The following is an 18,554-nucleotide window of genomic DNA, read 5'->3' as shown; positions in this document are numbered from 1 at the left end:
ACTTTGATGTGTGTTGCTTGAATTTCCAGCATCTGCAGAATTCCTGTTGTTAAATTAGGGGCTTGATGGGACAATGGACCCATTGTTATCTGTCTTTCTCAATGATTCTAACTTGCTATCATCTGTGTTGAAGAGGGTCAAGATCAGAAAGCAATAAATAGCTGAATTCTGCAGCATTGTACGCATATGACTGTCAAGCTCCTAAATGTTTGTCAATACTTCCACCGGTCATTGAACTATTATGCATTTTTTTGCTTGTGAAATTGTTCATTCCATATTCTGATTAAGTTTTAGAACTTTGTCTTATTTCTAAGTTTCTTTTTAGAAGCAGATACATGTTTTTATGTTAAAATAGTAGAATAATGGTCAGTAGCTGAATTGCCCAGGATTAATCAGCAACTCTCTTGAAAGAGAAAAGCTATCAAAAGGATAGCATCATTAAGCTGTCTTCAAGCCTCGAACTATACAAACCTTTATTCAGAGATGAAATGGTCTACTGAAGCTGTTTTGTAATGATGTACATCGTTACACAGGATGAGTCAAACTGCAAATCTAATTTACCTGGTTTAAACCCAAGATTCCTTTTTTCTCATTTATTAATTCAAGAAATAACAACCTGATCTTTACTCTTAAGTTAAACAACTGGTACATAATCAAACCCAAATTAAACATTCACTAATTAAAGTCAGTGGCAAAGAATGTAGTAGAGAGTGAATATTTTCAGAATCAACACTGTTACACACAAGTTTAGTAGACTGATAAAGAAGCTTTGAAACTGGTACAAAGCTCCCCTGGCCAAGAGATTTTCAGTGGGTGTTAACTCTGAAATTTCAAATGACCATCTTTCAATTAGGTTCAGCAAATCCTGAAGATATTGCATGAATAAAGAACAACAAACTGATATGCTGAAAGTAGAATTTTCTATTTGAGATGTAATTCCTTTATGCCAAACCCGCTCCATCTGAGTTTATCCTTGCTGTACCTCCAAGCAGACTTGAAGGCAGAAACTGATATGAACATGCTGTACCTTCAACCAACCATGGAAGATGTAAACTTATACAACCTATATTTGAAGCTGTTGCCATGAGGCTATCAGTCATATTGGTGAAAGGTTACTTGGAGAAATTCATCATCATGGAGACTACTTTCTCTGGTGCACATAACACTGAAGTACCAACAGGAATTTAAACAAAAAAAAACTGCTAATGTGGAGCAACACACATCAAAGTTGCTGGGTCTTGATTAATATTGGGCATTACAAACATATGTTCTTGCCTGATTCCTACATTAATTAGGAAGTAGTTCATAAGATATCATTTGACCTCTTTGGCAAGGCTCAATAAATGTTATGCAGTATGCATGCTGAGTGGTGGGGGCTTGATATTTTTGCTGGAGCAAGAGGGAGGAGGGGGAAGGGGGAAAGGCTGATGTTTTTGCTGTTGCTTGTGCATAGGGGGAGGGGGGCTTTGGGGTTCTAATATTTTCTGTCATTCATTCTTTGGTTTTTTTTCCTTCTGTTTCGTGGATGTCTGCAAAGGGTAAGGATTTCAGGTTGTATATTGTATACATCCCCTGATATTCAATGGGCCGAATGGCCAACTTCTGCTCCTTTGTCTTATGGATATTAGTTTGTACCATTGAACAAATGTTAGCTACAATCATTTGGATGTCAATTTTATTTATAATAGTTGTAAAAATTTCGTATCAGGTCATTATCAGTGAAATTTCTGTGTAGGGTAGTAAAATACAGATTTAAGGAATCAACTATGATTTGACAGAGGTGCTAGAAAGTTTGTGAACCCTGTAGAATTTTCGCTATATCTGTATATGACCTAAAATGCGATCAGATCTTCACACAAGTCCAAAAACTAGATAAAGAGACCCAATTAAATAAATAACACAAAAAACATACTTGTTCATTTATTTATTGAGAAAAATTATACAATATTATATTGCTAAAGAAACAGCAAGGTTGCCACCTGATGCGCTACAAAGGACAGAGAGAAAGAACAGCAAACAAAGGGATAAGGGAAGAATCAACAGGTTGGGGTAGGACGTGCAAAATTGAATCAGCATTAACTTGGGGACTTCCGGGTCATCAAGGGAATGGCGGCGTAAGGAAAAGGTCTCTCGACAAAAAAGAAGGTAAACTGCCCCATAATCGAATTTAGACAAATACTTAATATTGCATAACTATATTAATAAAAGGGGCAAGGATGATGTCTAAGAACAAGATTAAAAAGTCCGCTCCGAAGGCTGATAAACATAAAGAGACGCAGCAAGGCGACGGGCCTAGCTCCCCCACGGCAAGCCAGGACTGAGATAATGAGGGGGAATCAGTGACTCTGTCCTTGATTCTTGGAGAGACTCGCGAGTTCCGACAAGATAACAGCAAACAGCTGGAAGATATTAAAGGAGAAATAGTAAAAACTAACTCGCGGATAGATGAAGCCGAAGCGAGGATTGTTGGAATTAAAGAGAAGCTACAAAACACAGAGGAGGTGATAGCAGAAATGCTGAAGCTGCAAGACCAGCTCCAGTGGAAACTAATAGATCAAGAAGGCCGCTCGAGAAGGGAAAATGTGAGAATTTACGGAGTTCCCGAAGGAACTGAAGGTAAACCCGGATTGATGATTCCCTTCGTGGAGAAGCTACCTAGAGAGAACCTTGATATACCGGCCGCAAAAGACCTACAGATAGAAAGAGCTCACCGCGCGTTGGCACCACAGCCTCCGGCAGGCGCCCAGCCCAGATCGATTCTGGTCAGATTTCTCAGTTACAGAACGAAGGAAGAGGTGCTTAAAAGGGCATGGCAAAAGAAAGGTTTCATGTGGAACAACTGTAAAATCAGTTTAGACCACGACTACGCACCAGGGATTCTTGCCAGACGGAAGGAATATACGGAAACACATCAAATTCCAGACCCTGTATCCAGCTCGGTTGAGAGTCTTTTACGACGAAGGGACAAAAACTTACGTTACGGTGGAGGAGGCAACGTTGGACCTGGCGGACCGGGGACTACCTATTAAAGTTATCACCCAACCGGAGTCGCTACTGGCGAGGATTCGGCAGAAGTCGTGGCAGTTAGTGGGGCGAGGACACTCCACACGAACCAGAGTGTCAAACTACAAGGAAAAGCTGCAAATATTCAGACGCGAGTGTACAGAGAACACAGATTAATTAAGAGAAATGACTGAAAAGAGTAAATCGGACTTAAAGGTAAAATGAAAACTGGTAATTGAAAATAAACTAGATGGAATAACTTGAATGATAGCAATATGGTCGAGACATAAATAGGAGAAAATTCTTTATGATTATTCAAACTGCTGAGGGCCCTCTAACACAGGGTGAAGATAGAGGTTATCCCTCTGAACTGAGGCGGGTCGGTGCTCAGGCCTCACTGTGGGAAGTCGGGAAAAATTTTCAAATGTTGCACGTTCAAAAATGTCTAGGGTGTGGTTATATGTCTTGGTTTACTGTTGAGAAGGGATTGCTTACTGTTTGGTTAGAAAAGGAGAGTTTTTTTTCTACTAGAGAAAAATGCAAACTGAATTGGTAAAAATAATTTCCTATAATGTTAATGGGGTTTTGAATCCAATTAAAAGAAATAAGATTATGTTTAAATTGAAAAAAGAGAGGGCGCAAATAGCTTTTCTCCAGGAAACACATATGAGCCAATCTGAACATGGAATATTAAAAAGAATGGGCTTTAAGCATGTATTTTATTCATCATATAAATTGAGTCACAAAAGAGGGGTAGCTGCTTTAATATCAAGTACTCTTAATTATGAACATATTTCAGAGACTAGAGACAAAGAAGGACAGTTCGTAAAAATCACAGGAAGAATAGAAGGTACAGAAATAACATTGCTGAATGTTTATGCTCCTCCAGGTTGTGAATGGTCATTTTATAGACACATTTTTGACCTAATGGTCAGTTCTCAAGGGGTAGTAATTTGTGGAGGGGATTTTAATATTAGATTAAATCCTATATTAGATTCTTCAAGAATAGTTACTCAGAATAAACCTCTGACTCGGAAAGTGAATTCATTGATGGAGGGGTTGGGAATTATAGATGTCTGGAGGGAATTACACCTTACTAGTAAAGATTATACATATTACTCTTTCCCTCATTCAGCCTATTCAAGGATAGACTATTTCTTTATCTTTAATACAGATAGACTCAGGATAAAAAACTGTAATATTGCAGCAATTGATCTGTCGGATCATAGCCCAGTCTCTATGTCTCTAATCCTGGAAAGGAAAATGAGGAAAACACTATGGAGGCTAAACTCACATATACTCAATAACCCAAAAGTAATGGAGAGATTAAGGGGAGAAATCAAAGAATATCTAGACCTTAATAACACGGGAGAAACATCACCAGTGATCTTATGGGATACATTGAAAGCTGTACTGAGAGGGAAAATTATTTCCATTACCACTCACATGAAAAAAATCAACGCACAAAAATTAGCAGACCTTCAAGGAAAATTAAAATAACTTCAAGTTGTAGATAGCAACAAAAGTAATTCAAATCGAAAACAGGAAATTAGGAAATTGCAAAGTGAAATTGACGATATTTATACATTGGAAACTCAAAGAAATTTTCTTTACCTGAGACAAAAGAATTATGAAGTAGGAGGTAAATCAGCTAGATTATTAGCATATAAATTACAAAAACAACAAGCAGACAATACAATTCATAAAATAAAGAATCCAAAGACAAAGCTTGTGGAGAGTACAATAGGGAAAATTCAAGAGAGTTTTGAAACATATTATCGAGAGCTGTACTCCCAACCCCGGGCCCCCAATGAGCCCTATATAGACAGTGTATTGAATTTTTCAGATTTACTAAATGAAAGTTTATTAGAACCAGTAACTGTCAAAGAACTGAACGTGGCCATCTCTAGGTTAAAGGTGGAAAGTCCCCGGGTTCAGATGGGTTTACCTCAGAGTGGTACAAGTCCCTGAAGACACAGTTAGCCCCATTACTACTTAACACCTTTAATTGGATCTTGCAGAGAGGAGAAACTTCACCTTCCTGGAGAGAAGCGATTATTTCAGTTATTCCTAAAGAGGGTAAAGATAAACTAGAATGTGGCAATTATCGGCCAATTAGTGTTCTTAATTTAGATTACAAACTATTTACATCTATATTAGCGCGCAGGTTGGGAAAGCTTTTACCTGGCCTAATCCACTTAGACCAGACTGGATTTATTCAACAAAGACAAACACAGGACAACATAAGGAGAACTCTGCACATATTAGAACAGGTTAATAAGAACGAGACAGAGACAATGGTAGTAGGATTGGACGCTGAGAAAGCTTTTGGTTCGGTTAGTTGGGCATTCCTATACAGAGCGTTAGGAAGATTCGGCTTTCAAGAAAAGTTTATTAAAGTAATTCAGACTCTATATGACAGCCCTACAGCCCGAATTAAGATAAATGGGGATCTCTCTGACTCCTTCATCTTAGAGAGAGGCACAAGACAGGGATGCCCAATTTCTCCTCTCCTTTTTGCGCTATATATTGAACCGCTTGCCCAACTAATAAGACAGAGTGAAATCGTAAAAGGTATCAAGGTGGCAGGGATTGAACAGAAAGTGGCGTTATTCGCAGATGATGTTTTGGTCTATCTGAGTGAACCAGAAAAATCATTTATAGGATTGTTTACACTGTTGGATGACTTTGGGAAAATATCAGGTTATAAAATAAACGTAAAGAAAACGCAGGTTATGTCCCTAAATTATACACCATCCAAAAAGTTGCAGGATACATATGATCTTAAGTGGGAAGCTAAATCATTAAAATATTTAGGAATAACCCTGCCGAAGGATCTTTCAACACTGTCACAGGTAAATTATGGGCCATTAATCTCAGAGATAAAAGCAGATATGCATAGATGGAATCTTATCCCCTTTTTAAGTTTAAATTCAAGGATAAATACTATAAAAATGAATATTCTTCCTCGGTTATTGTATCTTTTCCGTACTTTACCGGTGTAGGTGGATGATAATCAATTCAGGGAATGGGACAAATGGATTTCCCGCTTCATTTGGCAAGGAAAGAAACCTAGAATTTGATATAACACCTTACAGTTAGGGAAGGAAGGAGGAGGCATGGTTCTTCCTTGCCTGAGAAATTATTTTTATGCCTCACAGATAACCCCTCTGTTATATTGGTGTAATAGGGAATATAAGGCTAGATGGAAGGAAATAGAATTTGGATTAGTTGACAGTTTTCCTCTTCAGGCCTCAATAGCTGACAAAGGATTGATGGCCCAGTTGGAAAAATTTAAAAACGCTTGGATAAATCTTACATTAAAAGTATGGCAGAAGGTGGTTAATTCATGTGGAATTAATAACATGTTAAAACTCTTTAGATGGTGTGCATATGATACCGAATTCCTCCCCAACAGAGGAGATAAAAGATTTGAGCTATGGATAAAGAAAGGTCTTACAACCTACCTCTCATTTATAGATAAAAGAGTATTACAAAGTTTCCAAATCCTGCAGGACAAACATGGCCTAGAACATAATGACTTTTTTAGGTACCTTCAAGTACGAAACTATGTTAACCAGAGTTGTAGATATACAGACCTATCAACAGTAGAATTAGAACTTTTCAAGATTCTGAATTCGGCTTGCAGTTCAATACCTAGTAAATCAGTTTCTCGATTATATAATGCACTCTCCCATGCTAAAAATGTAAATACACTGTATATTAAAGAGAAGTGGGAGAAAGAAGTGGGGTTGGTACTTTCAGAGGAGGCTTGGGGGAAAATCTGCAGCTTTCAATGGTCCTCGACTAATTCTTTGACTTGGAGAGAACATTGTTGGAAAAACATTATAAGATACTTCAAGACCCCATATCAGGAAAAATATAAAGATACAAATGTGATGTGTTGGAGAAGGTGCGGCTCCAAGGAGGCAAATCATTTTCATATTTTTTGGGATTGCCCTAAATTAAGTTTATTTTGGGAAGGTATTCATAGAATATTAGTTAAGGTACTTAGGTCCCAGATACCTCTGAACTCTGAAACGCTCTATTTGGGGCATGTATTGTTTCTTGAACAGAAGGAAGATATAAAGTTGCTACAGGCCCTCTTAGCGGCAAGTAAGAAATCAATCACTAGAAAATGGCTAAATCCAATACCACCTACATTAGAAGATTGGTACAAAATTATTTTGGAAATATTTAAAATGGAAAAGTTGACTTACTCCCTGAGAACTCAAAAAGAAAAATTTTATCAAATCTGGAATAAATGGATTGAATATATAACCCCAATGCGAGCAGACTTTAGATGACTCTCCTAATGATTTATACTGCTCTTCTCATCAACACAGTAATATTGCTAACGTAAGCACCCCTAGTCTAAATGTTTACTGTTTTTTGTTTTCTTTTGGAAAATAGAGAATTAACACAAGTAAAGGGAAAGATTTGGGAAAGGGATAAAAAAATGAAAAAATTAAGTAAATAAGTACATAGGGATTGGATAATTATGTCTGCGGGCAGGAGCAAGCATGAACAAATTAGGATATAAACACCTACAATGGTTGATACATAGGCTTATATACGAAATTTTGGACCAGTGGAAATGGTCCAGAAGGGTTATATGGAAACTATTATTACCATTTTTCTTAACAACTAATTCCATTACTTAGCCTAATAGGTTAGATTTACCACAGTACATAATTATCTATTTAAATGTTTATTTTCCTTTTATATCATCTCAATGTGTACTTAAGTATAAATAATTGTAGTTTTATACATATAAAAAAATGGAAAAGGTTATATGTGTGAAAAAAGTACATGATATTTGTGAATTCCTTATCCAAATAAAAATAAAATTAAAAAAAAAGAATCAGCATTAACTCAGCTGGTCAAAAGTCCTACTTCATGATGCATTTCTATGACTTTACAACATTGTAACAAGGAAGAGGATTTCAAAACTGAAATATCGTATAGTATAGTAGGCACGTAGGTTAGCAAGTTCAAAGGTAATAGATTAAAAAAAAATTTGGACTGAGTTGAAGTATATGCAACAAAGTTTTGGATCAGAACACTTATATCTGGTTGACAATGGGGTGCCACACAGGAAGATTCTGAGCTTCTCTAGATGTCAAAGCATAGCTAAGTGTTTCCATCACAGAAAATCTGAGGCAGAGTTAGAGATTGGAAATGGTACTAAAGTAAAAAATCAGCACTGGTAATGGAGCAGATACATGTAAGAAAACAAGTTTATTTGTATAGCACTTTTGAAACACAAGGCAATTCGAATTGTTTTGCATAGAACAAAATATAAATATCAAATCTCAAATTTCAGACAATATACCAAAGAATAAAATCAGACAAAGTTAGATATGATAAATAGAAGTTACAGTGCAGGAAATTCTAATTAAAAGTTACAGCAAAAAGAAAAGTTTAAAGTTTCGATTTGAAAGAACTTAAAGTTGGGGCAGACTTCAGCTCTTCTGGAAGATTATTCCAGATATGTGGAGAACAGTAACTAAAAGCTGCTTCACCATGTTCAGTTTTGACTCTGGGGATGGTAAGTAGACCCGCCCCAGACGACCTGAGAGTTCGGGAAGGTTCATAATGCAGCAAGAGATTGGAGATGAATTTTTGTTCAACCACTCAGTGCTTTACAAACCAGCAAAGATATTTTAAACTCAGTCCTCTGATGTATAGGAAGCCAGTGTAGCGATCTGAGAACTGGAGTAACAAGTTCTACTTTCTTGGTCTTAAGACTCTAGCAGCAGCATTCTGAATGAGCTGCAGCTGTCTGAGGGATTTTTTTTTACACACAGGGACCTGTGAAAATGCCATTACAGTAGTCAAGTCTACTAAAAATAAATGCGTGGATGAGTTTTCTAGATCTTGCTGAGACAGAAGCCCTTCAGCTCTCGCTATATTTTTAAGATGATAGTAGGCCGACTTTGTAGTCATCTTAATGTGGCAGTTAAAATTTAAGTCGGAGTCCATTACAACACCCTGACTTGGTTTGTGGTCTGTAACTACAAGGATTTTAAGTGAGCACCAACTATATGGAAGAAAACGTTATGTTATATTACTTATTTATTAATTTATTGGGATAGAGTGCAGAATAGGCCTTTTTGGCCCTTTGAGCCACACTGCTCAGCAACCCCTGATTTAACCCTAACCTAATTACAGGACAATTTACAATGATCAATTAACCTACCAACTGATACTTCTTTGGGGGCACTGGAGCACCCAGAGGAAACCCACATAGTCATGGGAGAACATACAAACTCTTTACAGAGAGCGGTGAGAAAAGGCCCAGCTCACTGGTACTGTAAAACATTGTACTAACCACTACACTATCATGTTCCATGTCAAACTTTTGTTCTGTGACAAACTCAGATGAACATTGTACTACATGGGGGGCAGTGGAGTAATTCAGCGTGTGGATGAGATAAAGTTAAGCTGCTTCAGCTATGCATGAAGTTTTCATAGTACCAATCAATGATATGTCAACAGATAACATGCAGGTGAGCAAACGGGAGTAACATGTTGATGCTTAGTGACTTGTGCATTAGCACACTACACTACATATGGAACTATAAAGAGAAATGTTCTGCAAAACCACAGAAGAAAATATTTGGAGAATAGAACGATCAACTTTATCAAAGGCTATACACAGATCAAGACAAATGAGGGGAAGAATTTGTTGAGGGTGAAGAGAATATGATTTGTGACTTTCACTGTAAGGGTGCAGTTCACAATATCATTTAACAATACCCTAGGAAGGGAAACAGGTAATCAACACTTTGGTCAGAAAATGATCAAATGAACAGGAGATAAATATTATGGACAAATCAAAATGAGAGGAAGCCATTTGATCCAACAAAATCTGAAACTATTTCTAAACGGGAAAAGAAATGAACATTTGGAAAGATTTGGCCCATGGGCAGAGATAACTCAACTAACAATTACAGAAGTCCATGAGTTATATTCATCAGCAGATCAAAATTAAAAGGAAAAACCTGGTTGTGAGCAAGTGAGAAAAAAAATAAAGCCTGTAATTCGACCCTATCTTTAGTTCTGTAATTACTCTAAGACAATTTGTAGTCCCTGTACATTGCACTGTAAACTACGAAATGTGGTACAGTTGCTATAAGGTGTCCAAGAATACTTTCCACTTACCATAAGATTCTCTGTGCAGTAATTATATTTTGCTTCAAATCAAAAATTGATTGCAAGAGGTGGGAATGTACCAGGCAAAATAAAATTATCTGCAATGCAACAAAAAGATCAAAAGGTCACAAAATGAATTACAATGAGCAAGGCCAATTATCCCACGTTATTTGTCTATCCAGAAAAAAAAATCACTATATTCTTTCAAAACTAAAATTGTTTCTTAAATAATAATCAAACATTTGACACTTTTACACTCCCTGGAAATGTACTTTATGGGTATGAACCAGAAATATGTTAAACAATTTCACCTTAAGCAACTTCAGCATCAATCATACTTTTCTTCTTTTCTACAAAGATACACAGTTAGTAAGAAAAATCATGTCATTACCTAATTATTAACATGTTTTAATCAACGTCCTTTGCCTTGATAATGCTTCTTATTTGATATTTGCAAATTTCAATCAATTAACATTGCGCTTCAGGTCACTGATGCAAATCAAAACTGAGGTGGTACCAATAACATTTCTTGAGATATACCAAAATGGACTCTGAAACCCCATACAACTCATTTATAAAAATACAGCTCAGATTCAATCCTCTTGGCAATTTCTTAGTAACTTTTAGTACTCCTACAAACACATGATTTTTTATTCAATTGTTGTGCTTGGTCATTTTTAAAAGATATCTGGGTACACCACATCATAAACACAAGAGATTCTGCAAATGCTGGAAGTCCAGAGCAACATACCACAAAATGCTGGAGGAACTCAGCAGGACAGGCAGCGTCTATGGAGATGAATAAACAGTTGATGTTTAATGGTGAGACCCATCATCAGGACACAAAGGATTTCTCAGTATCTCAGCCTGAAGCATTAACTGTTTATTTATTTTCAGAGATGCTGCCCAACCTGCTGAATTACAGTACTCTTTTTTGTGTGTGTTAACCACATCATGATACAGGTTTCCCCCGCCACCCAAAGGTAGAGCATTCCTATGAAACGGTTCGTAAGCCGGAATGTCGTAAAGTGAAGAAGCAATTACCATTTATTGATATGGGAAAAATTTGTGAGTGTTCGCAGAGTCTAAAAATAACCTACCAAATCATGCCAAATAACACATAAAACCTAAAATAACAGTAACATATAGTAAAAGCAGGAATGATATGATAAATACACAACCTATATAAAGTTGAAATACTTTTCTACAATCATTGCCGCACTGTCCACCGTAGCGAAAATTGCATGAAAGCGCTCCCGGCAGAAACACAGTGCAAGCGCTCTCGGCAGAAATATGGCACAAGCGCTCTCAGCAGAAACACTCTCTCCAGTAACCTTTAAGCTATGAAGCTGCCAAATCATACCAAATAACACATAAAAATACACAGCTTATATAAAGTAGAAATAATGTATGTACAGTGCAGTATCACCTACTGGAATTGGAAAGACAGCGCCGAGCACACTGATGATGGTGTGTTAGGCTGAGTTGTTGGAGGTTGGGGTGGTGCAGTGGTCCCCACCCTCCAGGCTGCTGACCGATATCGATCCATGAAGCATGCAGGGATGCAGCGGTAGCCGGGATGCACCCAACACATCTTTAAGAAAAAAGCCAAAATAAACATGCTAATTAATTAGGTGCCACCTGGCGCGTAAATGTTGGCCCAGTCCAAATCGCCTCTGATCTGGGCTGACATTTACGTGCTGGGCGGCACCTAATTAATTAGCATGTTTATTTCAGCTTTTTTCTTAAAGATGTGCTGGATGCGTCCTGACTCCTGCTGCATGCTTCAAGGATCGGTATCAGTCCACGGCCCAGAGGTTGGGACCACTGGGGTGTCATCTTATCGTCCTCTGTTTCCATCAGGGCAGGCAGGTCATCTTCTTCTATGTCTGCCTGCCTCGATGGCAAAGGTCGAGATTCGTTGTCTGCTGTGGCCAATGTGGAAGGCTTGAAAAATGACAGTTTGCTTGACTGCTTAGCTTCGCACATTTTTCTATCATACAGTTCTTTGTAAGCACTCAAACCATCCTGCAAATATGCCCACAAACATGAGGAATTCTGCAGGTGCTGGAAATTCAAGCAACACACATCAAAGTTGCTGGTGAACGCAGCAGGCCAGGCAGCATCTCTAGGAAGAGGTACAGTCGATGTTTTGGGCCGAGACCCTTCGTCAGGACTAACTGAAGGAAGAGCTAGTAAGAGATTTGAAAGTGGGAGGGGGAGGGGGAAATCCAAAATGATAGGAGAAGACAGGAGGGGGAGGGATGGAGCCACGAGCTGGACAGTTGATTGGCAAAAGGGATATGAGAGGATCATGGGACAGGAGGCCCAGGGAGAAGAAAAAGGGGGAGGGAGGGAAAAAAAACCCAGAGGATGGGCAAGGGGTATAGTCAGAGGGACAGAGGGAGAAAAAGGAGAGAGAGAGAAAGAATGCGTGTATATAAATAAATAACGGATGGGGTACGAGGGGGAGGGGGGGCATTAGTGGAAGTTTGAGAAGTCGATGTTCATGCCATCAGGTTGGAGGCTACCCAGATGGAATATAAGGTGGGCTTAGTGGTGGGATCTGCCTCCTGTCCCATGATCCTCTCATATCCCTTTTGCAAATCAACTGTCCAGCTCTTGGCTCCATCCCTCCCCCTCCTGTCTTCTCCTATCATTTTGGATATCCCCCTCCAAGTCCACTTTCAAATCTCTTACTAACTCTTCATTCAGTTAGTCCTGACGAAAGGTCTCGGCCCGAAACATCGACTGTACCTCTTCCTAGAATGCTGCCTGGCCTGCTGCATTCACCAACAACTTTGATGTGTGTTGCTGCAAATATGCCCTAAAGCTCTGTACCCTTTCAAAATTAAAGCTGTACTTTTCTGCAATCATTGCAGCGAAAATCTCACGCAGTTGCTTCACGTTCAGTTCCTGGATGACTTCACTTTTGGTCTGTTCGCTACTGCGTTCGGTTTCGATTGTTATCCTTTCCTCTTCCAATTGTATCAGCTCTTCATCTATCAGTTCTTGGTCATGGGATGCCAAAACCTCTGCAACATCATCTTTGTCAACTTCCACAAGCCGAACTCACTTTGTCCTTACTTCGTTCACCACGATCGAAACGCTTAATTATGTCTAGTTTTACACTAAGTGTAACACCTTTACGAGCTCTTTTAGACTTTTCCGATACCTTAGAACTCATCTTGCTAATGGATGCTCAAAATAAATCAATATAAAGCACAGATGCTCACAGTCACGTGTTTAAGCAATGCCGGCTAGAATGCAGTTCCGGGGGAGGAGCTTGGCTGCTTGGGGCGCATGCTGCCTTTTTTCCGTAACAGTGAAAAAACCTTCTGTTAGTGAAAACAGGTAACTAATGTAGGTCCTTCGTAACAGTGAGGTTTCGTAAAGCGAACGCTCGAAAAGCGGGGGACACCTGTATTTCCCACTGCATACTTGGTACAGGATTTATAAATTAAAAAAACTTGCTCCTGCTCTTCAAACATTTTCAATCTAAACTCAGTGCTACTGACAATAATGGACCAGATTATCAAAAAATACAAACATTTTTTGAATTCTCAGAAAATGAACACATTCCTCTCCCTGGTAAGGAGGGTTCACAGTTTATCCATATCTTCCCCAATGTAGATTTCCCTCACAATTATTGCTAGCATCCTACAAGTATTCTCTATCTCTTGCAGTATTCCAGGAAAAGTACTATCTACCATAATTAGTCTCAGTTACATTATTTTCATCAAATCCAGGGTCTACTGAGGCTGTGGCCTGTGGTCCTAGATTTTCACACTATTGAAAACAGCCTCTCCAAGCCCACCCTATCTCGGACTTTCAATATTTGGGAGGTTTCAATGAGAACCCTCTCATTCTCGTAAACTTCGGCCAGTACAGGCCCTTAGCTATCAAATGCTCCTCATATATTAACTCTTACATTCCCAGGATCATTCTCATAAACCTCCTCTGAACACCCTCCAAAGCCAACATGTCATTTCTTAGATATACGGTATGTAGCTTACCTTCATATTTCATCTTTTCTCTCCTTTTTAATTTTTTAAAGGCCTTCTGTTGGTTTTTCAAAGCTTTCCAATCCTCTAGCTTCCCACTGAGTTTTGCTATATTGTATTGTATCTTATGCCATGGTCTATGTCACTTATAATTCTAAAGCTAAAACTTGTACCACCTCACAAACAAAAGAAAATCTTTAGATGCTGGAATCCAAGTAACACACACAAAATGCTGGAGGAACTCAGCAGGCCAGGCAGCATCTATGTAAAAAAGTATTGCCAAAGAGTCTCTGCCCGAAATGTCGACTGTACTTTTTTCCCCATAGATGTTGCTTAGCCTGCTGAGTTCCTCCAGCATTTCATGCATGTTACTTGTGCCACTTCACACACCTCTCTCAATGGAAGTGATAAACCAAACAACACATTTTCTTGTCAAAAATAGCATTATTCAGTTTTATCAATAATCAGCAGAAAGAACATACTTAATTTTTTTTCTATCTTTCTGCAAAAATTCAGATAAAAAAAATCAGAAAGCATGCACCAAAATTTACAATCCTCAAAACTCCCCAAGAAGTTAACAATTGCATTAAATTTCCCATACAGCATATACTTACACTAATCTTCTTTCAAGAAGGCAGCAATTTTTCATGAAGATCTCAGATAAGACATCTAGGGAGGGAAAAAAAGCAGGGCTGAGTAAATGCAGTATATCACTCAACAGTACCTTCCTAAAGGAAATTGGGTATAATGGGGCATTAAAGTAATAAATAAATGACTGGCAATGCTGAGCAGGGCAACAAAGATTTTCAGAATCTAGGCTGCTTGACTTTCGTTTTAAGTTGATCCAAACTCTTAAGGACCTTTGAGCTTGCTGCACCATTTAAATAAGACTAAGGCCAATTCTGTGTGTCATTTTTCTCATTCCAGTTTTCATTTCCTCTGACGCTCTTGATCCAAAAATCAATTTTAGTTTTAAACAAACCCAATAACAGAGTATCCACGGGTACAAATTACTAAAAGAATTTTTCACCATCCAAGTCCTAAACAACCAGTCCCTTGTTACTGTACTTCCTAATTCTAGGCATGCTTATTTCACTTCAATGTTCCTGGACTGCTGAAGAGTGCCTACTTTAAACAACTTGTGAGAACATATTGTGCCACTCCGGTGGGAGGGGGGAGGAACGTGGTTGACAGCCTGCCCCAGCTTTCCTAATGACCAGCGCTATTTATTGTTCTTCTGTTAAAATGCTTTTGTGGGACTTTGGTGAGATGTTCAAGTTCACTTATTGTTACATTTTAGCTTGGGTTATACAGTTATTTACATGTGTGTTTGTGGGTCACCATGACTGTAACCAGGGTGTGTAATAATCACCTCCCCAGTCTGTATGTGACTGAGTGGGTTCTCTCTCTGGGTCATAGCGGCCGGTCTGTTTTTGTGCTTGTTGCAATAAAAACGGCTGTTGAGTTAAACAAGCTTTTTTTGTCTATCACCATGGACCAAATGCTCGCCATATTGGTGTCAGAAGTGGGATTAGAAATTGACGGTGAGATCGAAGAACTACGACATTGGATAGAATGCCCTAAGACCCAGGAAACAAGTCAAGATACTGAGCAGTATGCCTCCCTCGCAACTGCAGGCCAGGCTCATGAAGGCGGGACCCAGAGGGAGGACCTGGGAATTGAGCATCATACCTTCCCAGGGAACCCTGACAGAGCGAGATTACTCAGGCTCCCCAATCTGGAAGACACGGCAGAGTGCATCGCCCGCCCCCCCCCCCCACCTTATGGCCCACACTGGGGATCCCAAGATGCCACTGCCACGGAAGGACGAGCAACATGGCAGGCACCACTGACACCACCTGAGCAAGAGGAAGGGCAAAGGACCTCAGCAATTAACGCTATAAGATCCACTCTGAAGCTCCCCAGGTACAATGGTTCCAGACGTCTGGAGCATTACCTAGCACTAGTCAAATTTGCCACATGGCATAATGGGTGGAGCCCCACAGAGACTGTGGTGCATCTTGCCCTGGTGCTGGAAGGGGATGCCCTGTGAGCCCTCCCCAACTCAATGCCAGCTGAACAATGTAACTACAGGGCCCTCGTAGTTGCACTAGAGTGGTGTTTCAAGCAGGGGCCATTGGAGGAAGCAATGAGGGAAGAACTGGGCAGCAGACAGCGCTTGTGGGAGAAAGCCTGGGGCGTTCCTGGCAGACCTCCGCCACTGTGCTCGGCATGGCTACCCCCAGTTCCCTCCTGCGGCCCAGGAAGAGCTTGCCTTTCATGCCTTTGTAAAGGCGCTGATGACAGAGCGCCTTCGGCAGCATGTTCGCTTGACATCACCATCATCACTAACTGAGGTGGAGAGAGCAGAAGCAACTTTTGTCCACCCAAGTGTTCCAGCATCGCCAAGGCAGAAGAAACCGACAAGGAGCAGCCCGTGACACAGGTCCAACCAGCATTGTGCCTGCTCTGCCACATGCCACAGAGCGAACTCTACTGCCTGTGTGATGAGCAGGCCATTTGGCGGCCCGGGATTCCCCTGCACCAGTGCAACACCACAGCCCAGCGCAGCCATTATGGAATGTCGAGTGGCTAGCACCACCAGAGACCTCCAGCAGAATCCCTCCATTGTCGCCTCTCTGGGTGGGCCATTTGGGCGAAGAGCAAGGTTTATATGTGGGCTTTGTGGTGAAGGGCATCAGATGCTGTGTGTTGGTGGACATGGGGTCAGTTGTTGAGTTAAATGAGCTTTTCTCATGTGTCATCATGGATTGAATGCTCACCACACTATTTTGAAAGAAAATATTTTCAAAGATACGTAAATCAGGTGTAGCTATTACTAAACAGTTTTGTAGAGGTAAAATGAATGTTCTCAAACAAAATAAAGCATGCATGATCTAAAGTTGAAGAACACAGAAATAATTTTGAAAATCAACTAACATTGAAGCTAAGTGCATTAGAGTTGAGTTTGCCAAGTAAAAACAATATATTAAACAACATTAAAAGTGAATTCCTAAAGAAAATATTCAAATATTGTAGCCATAATATTTGAAAGTATTTCAAATACAATTTAAAAAATCATTATAGCAGGATTTTGCACATGTAAAATTACATTCATACTTTTGAATACTAAATGTTAAATAATTTTATGTGTTAATAGAGCATAGAATTTCACAAGTCCAGATATTAAAACAACGTGCAATTTTTTTTAAGTGAACATGACACTGTTCAAAATCTGTTTCACCATTCACAACTTTACTAATTATCTGAAATACTCTGCAAACATTTAAAATTCTGACCAGACTGATTGGATTATCAATTATTCATTTGACTAATCCACTGGATTTCCTCACATAAAGCAACAGTATGAGAGAAAGAAAGGTACTGTTGTAACCACTGGTGCCAGGCATTCTCATGCTTATAAATTACATTGCCGTATTGTTAAAATGTTCAATCCATCATGTCGTACATATTTCTATACAAATCCAGCTTTGTCAGTATAGTAAAATATAAAGTTACAGAAAACCAGTTTCTGTATCAAAACAACTGTTACATTGAAGTTCAACTAACCACTTAACTAGAAAACTTGTCGAAATCAAGCAATAGCAACATATTACTTATCAGCAAAGCTGCAGATTGTTCAAATTACAAATCATTCAGTTATGAGAGAGCATTTTAAAAGGAAATATAAGGCAAATGCTTCCTTGCTAAAAGCAAGGAAGTTCATTTAAACATTAATGAATCGGTAATTTTTACTGTGTCCAATTCTAGCCATGATATTTAAGGAAATAGAAGAAGATATAGTATATCATGTCAAACATCTTTTGAGGACATGGGAAGCGTTCGATAGAAATGTTGCACGGCAAAAAAAATGTATGAGGAACTAGATAATATAGAGAGGTTAGCAAAATTCCTACTGCAGAGATGATTACAACAGGTTTAAATACTGAAAATCTGCTTAGATTGAGAGAAATTTATTTCATTGATAACAAGGTCCAGTACTAAACAATAAAGGTTATTATGGAAATATATTTAAGGCGTTTTTCAGTTAGGTAGACAATTATAATTTGCAGTGGCAGGCTTAAAAGTGTAGTGAAGCCAAATGAAAAACCACATTCAGGTTTATTGTCACTGGCATGTGACATGAAATTTGTTAACTTAGCAGTAGCAATTCAATATAATACATAATCTAGCAGAGAAAATTTTTTTTAAATAATAAATAAACAAGTAAATCAATTACATATATTGAATAGATTTTTAAAAAACATGCAAAAATAGAAATACTGTATATTAAAAAAAAGTGAGGTACAGTCTAAAGATTCAATGTCCATTTAGGAATCGGATGGCAGAGGGGTAGAAGCTGTTCCTGAATCGCTGAGTGTGTGCCTT

The 18,554-nt window shown here is 38.9% G+C and overlaps 1 protein-coding gene across 6 annotated transcripts in view; it reads right to left on the bottom strand.

The window, feature by feature from the left end:
• peak1 (pseudopodium-enriched atypical kinase 1) overlaps nt 1–18,554 on the bottom strand; it is a 250,855-nt gene that overhangs the window by 160,332 nt on the left and 71,969 nt on the right. For 5 of the 6 annotated variants that reach the window (XM_072282795.1, XM_072282794.1, XM_072282796.1 and 2 more), the window contains exons 2-3: nt 14,780–14,834; nt 10,171–10,259 (exon numbers count right to left, since the gene is read on the bottom strand). The gene's annotated coding sequence lies outside the window, so the exon portion shown is untranslated. The remainder of the gene's footprint in view (nt 1–10,170; nt 10,260–14,779; nt 14,835–18,554) is intronic. The other variant, XM_072282797.1, reaches the window with a different exon arrangement.

The sequence above is a fragment of the Mobula birostris genome, chromosome 18 (genome assembly GCF_030028105.1).
Source record: "Mobula birostris isolate sMobBir1 chromosome 18, sMobBir1.hap1, whole genome shotgun sequence".
NCBI classification, from domain to species: Eukaryota; Metazoa; Chordata; class Chondrichthyes; order Myliobatiformes; family Myliobatidae; genus Mobula; species Mobula birostris.
Note: the sequence above shows the minus strand (reverse complement) of the source record. Positions and strands in the feature narration are given on the sequence as shown.